The 14941-nt window shown below is 45.1% G+C and overlaps 1 protein-coding gene across 4 annotated transcripts in view; it reads left to right on the forward strand.

The window, feature by feature from the left end:
* LOC146182538 (latrophilin Cirl-like) overlaps nucleotides 1-14941 on the forward strand; it is a 454778-nt gene that overhangs the window by 195229 nt on the left and 244608 nt on the right. For all 4 annotated transcript variants that reach the window (XM_084577657.1, XM_084577655.1, XM_084577659.1 and 1 more), the window contains exon 4: nucleotides 9892-9959. The gene's annotated coding sequence lies outside the window, so the exon portion shown is untranslated. The remainder of the gene's footprint in view (nucleotides 1-9891; nucleotides 9960-14941) is intronic.

The raw sequence follows: 14941 nt of genomic DNA on the forward strand, positions 1-14941 counted from the left end.
CCGTAGTCCTTCTGATTTGAATGTTCTAAAATCATTGCACGTATATATACAGCAGTATGTGAAGGGAAACAAGATGATACTATTAGGCGATTTTAATGTACCCGATATCAACTGGCACACACTACACCACCGCTCACCTTGCGCAGATATCTTGTTAGACATCATGCTCTCTTTTAATCTAACCCAGATAGTAACTCAACCCACTCGCGTACAAGGATCCAGCTGTAACATTTTAGATCAAGTATTTCTAAGGGATCATTTTCCCAGTCATAAAGCTAATATCGAAGTGTCATCTGGCCTGTCGGACCACAAACTAGTATTATGTGCGGTACCATATCACGATTCGCTACCTTCACAATCAACAAAAACATACAAAGACTACAGCAGAGCTGACGATACAAGCATCATTGATACACTGTCTCGTGAACTGTCGCCATTCAATGAACTCTCACATGATGCAAACACATACATAGAAATTTTATGGCAACGGTTCAAGTCAGTTGTGTCACATTGCATCGCTAACTGCGTCCCATTGAAGACGTAAGAAAACGCATAAACACAACCCCTGGATAACTCGAACCGTTAGCCACGCAAAAAGAAAAGTTCGCCGGCTCAGAAGAAACCAAAAAAGCCATCCGTCGCAACGCACAGTACAAAAATTAACTTCCGCCATTGACGACTTGAAATCAAAGATTAAGACAGCCAAATCATACTACTTTATAAAAACACTTCCCAATTTCCTGAAGAATGCTCCCCAAAACTTCTGGCGTTATTTAAACCCTAAAAAACGAGATGAAAGACAAACATCTACCGAAGATAACAAACATACTGCGATTACTCTGAACAACTACTTTTGCTCCATTTTTACAAGTGATAATGAAAAACTGCCCACAATGAACTCTAGCACAGGTATGAAGATGGAACCTATAATTATAACAGAAACTGGAGTATTAAATCTATTACTAAATTTAGACACTAAGGAAGGACCAGGGCCAGATAAAATTCCTAACGTATTTCTGCATCGATATGCTGAGTGGGTGGCTAAATTCCTTGTTCTACTCTTTAGCAAATTATTATCTACTTGCACCCTTCCCAGGGAATGGAAATCAGCAAAAATAACCCCAGTACACAAATCGGGAAATAAATCTGACCCCCTCGAACTTCAGACCAATATCATTAATCAGCACAGTATGCAAGTTACTAGAGCATATTATCTTGAAACACATAAATGCCTTCCTAGAAGTAAATTATATTTTAACCCCCTGCCAACATGGTTTTCGTAAGGGCCTTTCCACCATTACTAAGTTAATTGAATTAACACATGATATATCCTCGAGCATTGATAACCAGAAACAAATAGACCTCATATTTCTAGACTTTTCTAAAGCATTTGACCGCGTATCGCACACAAAACTTCTGGTAAAACTTGAGCTAACTTTGGGAACTGGTCTTGTTCTAGATTGGATTAAAAATTATCTTAGTAATCGCACACAATTTGTTGAAATTAACAACGATAAATCCGCTTTAAATACTGTTTCATCAGGTGTACCCCAAGGAGTGTCCTAGCTCCAGTATTATTCTTAATTTTTATAAATGACTTACCAGCTTACGCTTCACATAATATTAAACCTTTTGCTGATGATTGCGTTCTCTATCAGGAAATTAACTCCATTGATGATCATCTAACTTTAACAACGTCATAACAGCAGTATATCAGTGTTGCCAGGACTGGCAAATGAATATCAATTTAAATGTCTGTTCTTTTATCTATAACAAGAAATAAGCATTCATCAGCATTTCAGTACACCCTTAACAACATTCCCCTTGGATCTGTTCATGAGCACAAGTATATTGGCGTGACACTAACTTCTGACTTCCGGTGGAACTCTTACGTTAACAACATCACGTCAACCGCCCTAAAACAGGTATTCTTTATTAACAGGCGTCTTAAACTAGCACCACCTGAAACAAAGTTACTTGCATATAAAACACTTGTCAGACCGGTACTAGAGCACGCTAATACCGTTTGGTTCCCGTTTACTAAACAGATCATTAAAAAACTGGAGGCAGTACAAAGAAAGGCACTAAGATTTATATACAATAAACACTCCATTACAGACTCACCAACAGAATTACTTAAACGTGCAGAACTACTAACCTTAGAAAACAGAGCCTATCTTGCAAGACTTAAAATCATATACCAGATAATACACAATCAACTAAAACTGCCTATTACAAATTACATGCTGACGTCCTCGAACAGAATAACCCGTTATAACCTTACGCACACATTAGGCGAATTCTCATTTCATACTGATATTTTCAAATACTCATTTTTTCCAAGGGTAACACGAGAATGGAACAATCTACACACGCGCATTACTAACACCACGTCCTTAGCTGAGTTTTGTTCCCTTGTTGCAGATGAATTATACCCATTGCAGTAACAATTGTATTCCTTATTTTTATGCTTTCTTGTTCTCTTGGTATTTTTACTTGCCTATTGGGCCTGATTGAAGTTGTGAATTCATTATAGTCGATTTTAGCCTTTTTTAGTATTTTAAACCTTGATTGTGCCTTGACTGTCAATTACAACTAATACTGATCCCCTCGCTGTATCATCCGTAATCATGTAATTAATATAAGTGATATTATCTGTGTTATTCGATTGTTGTAAGCTGCATGTAACACTCTACACCATGTATTATTGTGTATGCTTTTATGCTTTAGTATAATGTGCTCACAGCCCTTCCTGTTACAATCCCTGATGGGATTCACAGTATCAGAAAAAAAAAATAGTAAAGCATGGTCGGGCTTGTCATGTCATGACTCATTGCGGCTCACTAGTTTGGTTGTATGAAACTATGCTGCAGAGCAATGCATATGAGTCACATGTCCAGTCATGACTCATAATCGTACGAGTCACTAGACCAGAAGTTAAGTCACATAAACTAGAACCGGCTTCACGAAGACTGCCAGGCCAACAGCTTGGGCATTTTAGTTATTCGTTTACGACGGAACAGCGCAGAACAACGGGACATCAAACCGACAAGCGTCAAGCTGCTGTCCTGGTTAATTCCATTTCTATTAGGACGAGCTATTTTCAATATTTCACTCTTGGCTTCCAAACTCTGATACAGCACTTCTCTATTTGATGTTCCGTTATTCTGCGCTGTTCCGTCACAAAGGGATAATTGCGTTCTCACAACCTAGATTGGAGATTGTTTAGTGTTCGCCTATTTTTCACTATATATACTGAAATATATAAAAGTCTTAACTCAGCTTACCCGTCCCTTTTTTGCCATAAGTATACCAAGCTAGGGCCGGAAGGTGGTATATGGTAAAAAACTCAGCTGTGGTTTAGCTTGTGGTTAAACCATGAGTTACGCGAGAGCAATCTGCATGGCAACGCTTAGGTTCGGCTTGAAAGTAAAGACGTGGCTTTTTGCACGTAGTAGTTTACTTTATGGTTTCAGCTTTATTTATGCCGTAGGGGAATTACTTCACGTATGAGCATCCCTTGCCTCTCGTCGTTGACCACTCTCATTCGGGTGTAGAAGAAGACTTCTAGTGGTATGACATCGTCTCAACGTCGAACTCAGGTGGACACTGCCGTCACAAAGTTCGAACGAACCTTCTGTCCTAGCAACCAACTCGCTGTTGTCGGTCGCCTCTACCAACTACAGAGTTCTCTCCTTTTTCTTCTTCTCACGGACAGGCACGGCGAAATGCGCGAGACTGTGGCCAATGCAGCTCTTGCTACAAAACTCCTGACGCGACACAAGGACCCCGCATTGAAAAGTTCTCAATTAATTAGATATCGTAGAGCACTTTAACATACGCAGACATCGCATATTCCGCGTGAATGCTCGCCTTGTGTACGCGTTGCAAGCGGCGACGGCAGATGACAAGCAGTGGTCGTCGACGCGTACATAGCTTCGTCTATTTAGATATCCGGAGCTTGTACAATGGCTTCGGTCATATACGGTTAGGTAACAAAGGAGGCGAAGCTGCTCCTTTGTCGAGTAATTATACATAGGCCTTTATTGGATGTTGCAGCAGCAGCCGCTCTGAGGCACGCATTACACTAAGAACGTAAGTCTCGAAATCATTCAAAATGTCGGTGCGTGCCGTCCCGACAAATGCAGGAACGATATAGCTCCTTAATTTGATATGTCGGTTTCCAAACGAGCAGGTTGCGCTCACATTCGCTCACCACGTCAGTGACCATGGCAGATGAACGCACTGCTGGAAGCTTGAATTCTGGCGAATTTCAGCAGTCGTGCGTACGTTGCCTTAAAAAAAAAAAAAGAAAGAAAAAAAAAAGAAGGAGACGCGGGAAGGGTGTGTGAGTGCGAAATTTCCTGTCGCAAGCGAGATTTCTTGTGCTACACGTACACAACCCGCGCGATATCTCTGAGAGGAAAAAATAAAGCGCAACTATAGAAGACCCTTGAAGCTGACACGAAGCAGAATAACGCGGGGCGCGTTAAAAAGAAAAAAAAATTAAAGGAACTTTCCCGTGACAAACGGCTCCGTTGTTCAAACCGTGTTCGCTGACATCGCGGAGTGATGGGACAAGTTGCTCTTCTCCCGCGATCTGTTTTCCACATGAGGTTGCAGACCGCCGGTCCACCGCGAAAAACATGGGTATCAAGTATTAATAAGGCGAGAAAAATATGGACGAATGCCACGGCCGTTATACTGTCGCTCTCGTCGCGAGAAGCGAAGCGCTGAACGGAGCCGAGTCGCTGCAGCTGTTCCGAGTGAAAGTGAGACGGGATGAAAAAGCGGCGGTCCTGCGTCGGCGCGCGTCAGCGCTGTCAACTGTCGTCATCGCCAAGAAGAGCGAAGGGCGCTGCTCCCTCGCAGTCGGCTGAGATCGGCCAGGCGCTCCATCACAGCTCCTTGAGCGGCGCCCCGAGCTGCGGGCTCTGGCGCGCGCTTTTCGGAGGCTGGAAAGTCGCGAGAATTCGCGGCAAAACACTCTGTGCTATATTGTTAGAGCCCCATATAATAACCCATTTTAGCATAGTGGAGAGCGTTGAACACAATAGCCAAGTTCCAAATTGCTCTCGAATTAGGCCGTCTAGGTCCCAACCAATAGCGTCGACCTGATTTCCTGACGTCACGGTCAACTACCTTCTACAATCAACTGCATACTGTCGGCTGCGGCCGCTAGCAGGTGCGCGCCATCAGCTCCAAAATTAACAAGTGATTTCGATGGAGGCGAAACGAAGAGGCGTCCGTGTGCTGTGCGATGTCAGCGCACGTTAAAGATCCCCAGGTGGTCGAAATTACTCCGTAGCCCTCCACTACGGCTCCTCTTTCTCTCTTTCCACTTTGACTCCCACCTTCCTCTCTTCCCCTAGGCGCGGTTCAGGTGTCCACAGAGCAAGTGTGACAGATACTGCGCCTTTCCCTTCCTGTGAACCAGCCAACCAACCAACCATTAAGCGATGAACTAAATCAGCACAGAGAAGTCCGGAAGGGCGAAATTTGCCGTTTTCTTATACAATACTAATGCACGAAAATAATATGATATAATATAATGACGTATATATGTATGCATGTATGTATGTATAGCAGGCATAGCTTCGTTTTGAATAGTGGGCCAAGGAAATTCAAAAGGATGTCGCACAAACCCTCCTGAAGACGGATGGCTCACCGTCCGAAACTGTCGGTAGAATAAAATAGGTTAATCGGGAAAATTGTGTGACATCCGTTTATTGTGTGTGTGTTTGTGTGTGTGTGTGTGTGTGTGTGTGTGTGTGTGTGTGTGTGTGTGTGTGTGTGTGTGTGTGTGTGTGTGTGTGTGTGTGTGTGTGTGTGTGTGTGTGTGTGTGTGTGTGTGTGTGTGTGTGTGTGTGTGTGTGTGTGTGTGTGTGTGTGTGTGTGTGTGTGTGTGTGTGTGTGTGTGTGTAGATCTCCAATAACAATAAAATAGCAGCAGTAATAGTCAGGCAACAACCCCACCCTGTTTCCGACCGGATCGCGCTCAGTAACAGATTCCGGTATCGGATCTCACTACTCAAATTGCGATTGGCAAAATATTTTCTTAAATGCTTTTTTTTTTTTTTTTGGAACCATACACTCGTGGCAAGTTCCCGTGAAGACGTCGGCGTGGAGCATGGATCAAATGCAATAAAACTCAATTGCATATGTTTGAGAAATCCAGTTCTACTCAATATATTTCTCAGACAAAGGTTCCGGGCACATCGAATGCTTTCAAAGCGTTGCTTAAGAGTCAGCACAGAAAACCCGCATTCTCAGCACGTCAGTGCGCGCTGTGCTTGATAATCGGACAACGTGGTGATTGCGCACCTCGGTTTGTTGAGAGGTGGCATCTTTCTGCGACGTCCAAGGACACGAGAGCATACGGCCACGTTCTTACTGGTATTGAAAGCCACGCCCTCGTGGCTGTGCGGTACAAGCCTTTCCCGTAGCTTAAAATTTTCTCGCGTCTGTGGGAGGCCGTGAAAGAGAAAAAGGCACGTCGTGTAAATAATTCCGGTCGAAATAAGCGGCGTTCACACGAAAGGACTTTCCGTATGCGACCTGAGAGGCCTACGCAAAAGAAGAAAAAAAAAATTATAACGTGAGAGCCTCGACAGCATCGCTCGACTATCGACCCCGCGCTGCCAGGCATCGACCGCGGGCGCCGAATTTAATTTTAGGCACCTCCCGAAGGTAATGGCGTACCCGCCAATAACAGTTAGGCTAGCGAGCGATGCCCAAGTCGACAGAACTGAGGGTCCAGCACCGTCAACGTACCCTTCCCCTCCCCTCTCCACCTTCCCCGCCTGGCCAGCCACTTGCCGGACCAACGGAACTTAATTCTCGTTTTGTTTCGTTCTCTCTCTCTCTCTCTCTCTCTCTCTCTCTCTGCGCTTCACGCCATACAAGCTTGATTCTATAACTGCGGCGTCCGGACCATCTCTCCTTTCTTTGTCCGACTGCTTCAACTCCGACTTTTTTTTTTAGCGATCTCGTTTTCGACGTTGCCATCATGACAGGCGGGGGCAGCCAGTGTATCTCTTTTGCGAAGCCCATCCCGCGATCGAAAGAGCCGCACTTCTTGCTCAGGTGACTCCGTTTTCGGAAACTCGTTATGGGCGCTCTTTATGTCTCCGGCGAGGGACGTGTACACAACGCCGCGGGATCGGAAGTCCCGAGCGAGGTCGTTTAGAGGCGTTGCAAGTGTCAACAGTGACCGGTGCGCGTGTTCTGGCGAAATTTCTTTTCGACTATGCGGGCCAGTATTAATCATTCGAATTTCTTCTGACCTTATTTTACTGCTCATAAAGTTGGAAGAGGGGTTGTGTTAACGCGATAAGGTCTAAGGACCTATTCGGTGTCGGCGTTGTCGGCATTGTGGGTGAAAAATGACGGGCATTGATCTGGCGGTTGATATTTGACAGGTGACATGACGGTGTGTATTGACTGGTCGTTTGGTTTTGTGACGTCACGAGGCCACGTGACATGGCCGAATTGGTTGGCGCTTCCAACTCGGACTTCGCCTTTGATATTGGAGGGTGGGATCGGAATACAGCCCTCCAAGACTCCAACTGAGACACGCTGCCCCTGGGCCAAGCAGACACGTTCGTACGTTTTGGTTAAAATGGAGATTTATATCTATTCCGTGCAGTATTTCGGATAATGTGGTATCTTTGCGATTGTGTGCTAATGATTGTGACATAATAGACTGGCAAATTAAGGGATTAGTGATTAGGCGATTAGCAAAGGGAGTGGACGTGAACGAGGATTCGCAAGAGGGGTCGGCAAACGAGAGCCATCAACATTGTCGCGTTTGTCCTCCCAGTTTATAGCGTTAAGAGGGACGTGCGATTTTGGTTTGTGCGGCTTAACGAGACCACAGATATCAGAAAGTTGGAGGAACTGCAAATTCCTGTCGCTCATTTTTGAATTTTGTGGTATAAGAATAAACCTTCCACTGCCCTTGGCTGCCGACGTGTCAGGCAAGCTATACTTCTAGGTCACACAGGCACGTTATACGACGCTGTCGCGTCATACTTTTAAAGGCGAAGCTTAAGTGTTCCTCGTTTTTTGTTGTTGTTTTTTTCTTGGACTGAATGACTTGTGTTTTTCAGGAAGGGGAAGTGAGTGAGTCGTTCTGCGAATATAAGAATACAGTAACAAACACTAGGCAAGTGCGCAGCAGAGCAGGTGCTTCGTAAATCCAGAATTCGTTTATTTCCTAACCAACCCTGAAGTCTTGCTAATCACCTCGCAGATTAAAACGCTCTTTATTTGGTGTCCATCTTTGTTTTGATTATCAAGCGCTAACTTTATTTCTTGTGCTATGACTAGAATTCTAGTACTGTACTATATGGCGCAGTAGCACAGTCATTGTCTCGACGCTGTTGTTTTTATGCTTGTTCATTTGTTGGTTTGCATTTTTATTTTGTTGTTGTTGTTGTTGTTGTTTTTTCTCTGCGTACAGATTTTCTTTCGATACGCAGACACATGCGCGCGAGCTGCAGCGTATTCTTTCATTCTTCGGTGCCGGTTTTGCGTCTTTCCCGCTCCCATATAGTGGATCGAAATTGGACATCCGGCGCTGGCCCTTAGAAGGAGAGGGAGTAGAGGGAAGGGTGATGTTCGACTTCGGAGCCGTGGTCCCGTGTGTGCCTGCTGAGCCTCTTCGCGAACCCCGGACGTACGCGCGTAGCGTCGATCGGCTGCTTCCTTGATCCCTCTTGGGGTCGACGCGGAAAAGAAAAGTGGTTTCCCTCCCCCTCCTCCCCCCTCACTCTTTTTTTTTTCTTTGGCAATCTTCTTGGCCTCCTCTTTTTCTTTTTTTTTTTCTTCCTGCTCGGTTCTTCGCTCTTTTCTGGAGTCCAGCGATCACGGCAAACTCCCATCACGAGGCTCGCCTCCATCACTACAGCCGTGGCAGGCAGACCTCTCCAGTTTCGCCGTGCATTTGGGCTTAGATTTTTTTTGTTCCACATAACTTTTATTTGCAGTACCATTTCGTCTTCACGATTGGGCTGTTTTGCTTTCGACGATACAGAGAGCAAAGATATGATGTGAACGTGTGCGCAAATACATGGCAGAAAGGCACGTTTCTTTTTAATGCGTGTAGCATATAGATGTTTATTGGCAGGAAAGGCAGAGAGGTTCGCGTACATACTACATAAAGCAGAGCTCCTCAATACTACCAGTTGCGAAACTTCCAATAGAGCCCATGTATCAAAAAACGGCTGTTTTGATTGGTCAAAATTCGAGTGTTTACGAATGGTGGCGGCACCCGCGGCCATTAAAGGAAACTGCGTCTAAATTCTAAACTGTCTGATTATTTATAAATGCACAACTATTATTATCATAACAGCCAAATAGTTAAAATGGAAAAGAGGAGAGAAAAAATTTGATTTCCAAAAGACAATGGCGGCAATAGCAGGAAGTTTGTATTGAGCGTTTTCAGATGGCGCGACAATTCATAGACACCCAAAAAATACGTACAAAATTCGGTCACTTTTTAAAGCGGAGTTTCGCAACTGGTATGATCCAAAAGCTCTGATATAAAGTACCGCGTAGGTGAGGTCACCTTGGGCGAACATTTCTGGGTGGTGGACTGACCGCTGGTGTTGCTTCACAAGCCCGATGAGGGTTGAAATCCGGCCGAAGCTGCAGTAACATTCTCTAGTGTTATTCCTTAGCCTGCTTTCTGAAAGAAGTCATAGCGAGACCGTATCCTGCAGACCTCTCATCATGCAAACAAGGTTCGAAACGTGCCATGCCTCAGTTCATGAGCGTGTCAGAATCACTATTGATTCTGACAAAAGGTTTCGGAAGAGTGCCGTATCTATATGCGCATGCGCTGTATGGAATATAAAGGCCAACGTTGATTTTTACTTTTCTGTGCAGGTTCCTTTGCGGGTGAACGACAACCTCATTTGCCTGTACGTTGGCGACATGTGCCAACCGTGGTGAAGGTGGGTGCTGCTTGGTCTTTAGCCCTGCTTCTTCATTTTATACAGAGAGAGAGAGAGAGAGAGAGAGAGAGAGAAATGTATTGCTCTAAAAATTTCTGGTTTTAGCGGCGGGCCGATGTCTTCATATCTTCGGCCTCTTCACAAGGTCGGCGCCCCTATTCCAGAGCACCGCTGAGTCTTGCTGCTTCGCAGGCGTGCCGCACCAGTGCCCTTTGGGCCGTGAGCTCGCTGCTGGTCAGCAGACCCTCCCATTGTTCCGCACTAGGGTTATTTAGTTTGTGGAAGGCTCTGTTTCGTTCGCATTCCCATGTGATGTGGTATAGTGGGGGGGTTGCCCCGCACCACGGACATGTGTTCCTGTATTGTGTAGGGAACATCTTGTGTAGTATGTATAGATTGTGGAAAGTCCCTGCTTGCATTCTCCGCCAGCAGACCGCCTCGTGCTGTGTTAATTATGTGTGGGGTGGTGGGTATTTGAATCTCCGCCCTCTGTGGCAGTTTAGTATTTCTGTATACGTTGGTTCCACCGTTATGGGGTCCTCCAGGGCTTCTGACTGCCCTGCTCGGTTCGTTATCTCGCGAACTAGGCTGTCTACCCTCGAGTTACCCTCTATTCCGGTGTGTGCCGGTATCCAGAAAATCCTGTGTATTAAGGTCTTATTTGGAAGCCTTGCTTCGAGGAGGATGCTCAGCGCTTCCTTGCTTATTTTGCCCCGTGTGTAGTCCCTGCATGCTGCTTTGGAGTCTGTTAGGATTATCAGAGACTTGTTCCTACGGTAACCTTCGGCCGCCGCTAGAACTACGGCAGCCTCCTCCCCCTCCGTTACCGTACAGTTTCTTAACGTCGCACTGCTGATTTGTTCCCCCATGTGGTCTACCACTGCTGCCGCGACTCTGAACTTTCTGGTCCTGCGGTCCCATGGATACAGGGCCGCGTCTGTGTATACTGTATTTTCCATTGTGGCTAGGTTCCGCTGCACATAGTCTGCCCTGGCCTGCCTTCTAGCGGCGTGGAGGTTGGGATCCATGTTTCTCGGCAGGGGGCTGACATCCAGTGTTTGACGGACCTCGTCTGGAATGGTGGCTGTTCTATCTACGATTCCTTCTACGTCGTGTCCTAATCTTTCTAGGAGCTTGCGGCCGGTGACTGCCTGTTGGAGCCTGACTATTTGCGCACTTAGCTGGGCCTCCGTTAGTTCTTCGAATGTGTTGTTTAGGCCCATTTGTAGCAGCTTTTCATTTGGTGTGTTTCTTGGTAGGTGGAGTGCCGTCTTGTACGCTATTCTTAGCAGCGCCTCCTTCTGTTCTTTGTCTTTCTTGGTCATGCGGTGGTATGGCAAAGAGTACGTGACTCTGCTGACTATCAGGCTTCTGACGAGCTTGATCGTGTCGCTTTCCTTCATCCCGCTTCTGTTCTGCGATACCCTCTTTATCATGCAGCTTACTTGTTCTGCTGACGTCTTGAAGTAGACTGATTGTGAACCTTGACAAAGAAAGCAAGATAAAAAAAGAAAGGAGTAAACAAAGTAATAAACAGTAGTCAAGCATTTTCAACGGCTTCAGTACCAAACGCGCAGTAACGAATCATAAAAACGTATATGAATAAATCCAGTCTAAAACCTTATGTTTGGAGGTGACAATTGAATAATTAATTAATTAACTATAGCTATAAATAAAAGCTCTTTAGTTGGATTAGAAGTAAAAAATCCAAAAAGCCGCTTGACGTACAATACCCGTCCGATGGTGGGCACTATAGCTACAAAGTCAGTACGAATGCTATAAAACAAAGGCGAAAAGGTAAGAAGAAAAAGAAAAACCCAAGAGATTAATGGGTACGAAACATAAATTCACAACGAAAAGGACAAAATTAAAAGGGATAGTGACGGGTAGTAATAGTTCAAAACTGCAGCCCTGGGGCTGCTGCACGATGACAAAAGCGAAGGGGTGCTCGATATCAATTGATGACAGCTTGTATAGAGGGGGATTCGGTTTAAACGAGGTCACCGTTGCGTCTGCGGTAAATGTACTTGGGATGACCGGTCATTGGACCTCTGTTGTAAAATGTAGGACAGGGCGCTCATGCATGTATATAAACACGCTTCTAATTCAGATTGTTCAAACCTGTAAACAAAAAATATTCTGCCCAAACGTTCAATAAGGCCTGTGCCGCTCGTGGAAGTGTAAGTCGTCAGTTCAATCGTCCCTGCATCCGCTAAAGGGGCGCGTCAACTCAACGCCGCCGTTCTTTATTATTATTTTTTAATTAACCCATCGGGAGGCGTAATCCCGTGTGTCAATGCTACGAAGAGCGCAGACGCCAATTTTGTCTCATTCTCACCAACTTATGCTGCATGCGTTTGTTATTGGTGTTACAGCATTAGAAGCATCAACGGAGAAAAAAAAAATGCGGCATCTTTCATAATATTCGGGTGATTAGCTGGTAGGAAGTGGCGTCACGAGATCGGAAGAGTTGCCATTGGCTGGAAGGTGGTGACGTCACCAGACAGGAAATGACGTCTTGAGACCCGATTGGCTTGGGAGCAGTGAAGTCAATATTGGGTGTGACAACTATTTCGATGTACTCTTCAATACGTCTGCGTCGCCACGTCAAGCGACCTTTGGGGAAACCTATATAGATATCACAAGCCAGACGACCCGAAGATGGTTTGCCTAGACGCCCAGGCGTCCGCAAACATAACCGTGAAAGACTCAAACCTCAACGTAAAGGCTCAAACAGCTTCTAATATTATCGCATTACCAACAGATTTTTCATCATGTGTCTTTTTTTTTTTTTTTTTCATTTCGTAGCGCTCATTTGTAGTCTTCACACTTTCAACCACTCACGTGCGTGCTTCAATAAAAGCACGAGGACGGTCAGACGACTGTCAACTTCTGCTGCCATCGTCTGTCAGCCCTTATCCCATGCAACCGTTTAATACGAGCGGGAACAAGTATCAGGAAAAAGGGAAGGTGCTCTTCAAGACGTCCATTTCTCCTTCTAAACACCTTCCTTTTATTTTGTACGTCTTACTAGCCGCGAATTTCATCTTTCTTTTTCGTGTGTACCTTTGTATACACGTTTGTCGTTAGCCGCAGGTGCGTCTTTTACGTTCAAAGGGCGCGGATTATTTTTTTTTTTTTTTTCGTGCTCAAACGCGCGCGCCTTCGCTCTGCGCCCGCATGAGAATATTCTTTGCATCGCACTTACATACATACCTGGTTCTGTGCGTTCGCCGCAGCGAGTGCACGTGAGCAGGTGCCTTCGTTTTGCATGTATGTTCTTTTCTTTTCTATCTCTATCGCCATCGCCACCTCGCTTCTGCCACGAAGACAGCCCCGAGGCGTATAAGCCGCCGCGTATAAAGCGCGTGTTCTTGCGGGGGAAAATGTTCTTCCCTTTTCCGTCTCCACTTTATAGTTTTCATCCCTCCTGACAAGCCTAATTTATCACTCGACTTACTCCTCGTCTCCGTTTGCCTCTCAGTTTCTCTGTATATTCCCTTTTTCTTCATTTCTTCTATTGTACATGCTTCGGCTCTCGCACTCCCGACGGGTGCGCTTTCAGAGACAGCTTCTCGATGGGCTGCTTCCCGAAATTTGCTTCTCGTTTTTATCCCCTTCATCTGAGGATCTCCTATTTGCGCCCACACACACTTTTTTTTCATACACGTATAAGCACGCAAAAACGCACATGTTTGAATGAAATGCCCTCAGGGAAGGGCATTTTACTAATGCCCTATGATGTGCCGTTTGGGCAATACACTATTTGATCATATTAAACGAAATCGACGCGCTGTAGACGGGCAAAGCAGCGGGAAGCAGGAACAATAAAGGTGCTGACTCTTAACTGGTACTCTGTTTTCACGGGCGCAGAAATGAACAGTAACCTTGGAAACCAGCTAAGGAATACAGAACGTCGTATAAGAAGTTCATGGGGTTAAATATAGAATGGGAGCGCTGGTCTTTTGCGGTTCTGGTGTCACTGTTTGCTCATTGGGCCAATTAGGGGAGTTTGCCTCGTGTTAGAGGTACGCAGTGCTTGAATATTGAGCAGAAATTGACTTCGCCTTTTTCTTGTCTTCGAATCTTAAGTGATCCTATTCGATAGTTCTTTTTTTTTTTCCTCTTTTTATTTACAGTCTGCTCCAGAGCATCCAAAAAGAAGGACCTAGCTTTGGACCTTGCTGATCTGGAGGTCTTTTGTGCCCATGTGCTGTGTAGAACCCCCCCTTTTCCTCTTTTCTGCGTGCTAGTGAGGGAGAGAGAGGGAGGTAGGAAGACAGGAAAAATCGGCGCCATAGTTGCTGTGAAGCGCCTATGATTAACCTTTTTGTGCTTGTATACACGTGGGTCACTCAGTCCTGAACAAGTGCGGCCTAGGACCAATCCAGATGCCATTTTTTAATTTCTTTTTGCTGACTTTACACCACTATTTCACCGACAAGTGATGTAGATCTGCTTAACCATGTTTTCGTCATTCCATAATTCAGCATTTAGTCGTTTTCCTTTCTGCGAAACGAGATCAATTGGTTAGGTTTGGTTTATGGGATTTAATAACACAAAGCGACTTAGACTGAGAGATGAGAGACGCTGTAGTGGAGTGCCCCAGAAATTTCGACCACCTCAGATGTTAGCGTGCTCCTGCATCGAACTAAACGCGGGTGCTAAAACTAGGTTAGTGCACACTAGTTTGCGTGGTCACGCAAATCCTTCGTTAAAATATCTGTTGTCTATATATATATATATATATATATATATATATATATATATATATATATATATATATATATATATATATATTTTATTTTTTTTTTTGATTCCGTGGAGCGTTCTAAAGTGGTTGCTGTCTTCGCTCATTGTAAAACGCCCATTTCGCCTCACCACATTAACGACAGACCTTTTCTGACGCTAAACCATTCGTTAACGTGACGGTAGTTTTCCGAGAATGCCTGGTCTGTTTTAGCGGCATGGTCCCGCACTGT

The sequence above is a fragment of the Amblyomma maculatum genome, chromosome 8, assembly GCF_055883805.1.
Source record: "Amblyomma maculatum isolate TAMU_Amacu chromosome 8, ASM5588380v1, whole genome shotgun sequence".
In the NCBI taxonomy this organism is placed as follows: domain Eukaryota; kingdom Metazoa; phylum Arthropoda; class Arachnida; order Ixodida; family Ixodidae; genus Amblyomma; species Amblyomma maculatum.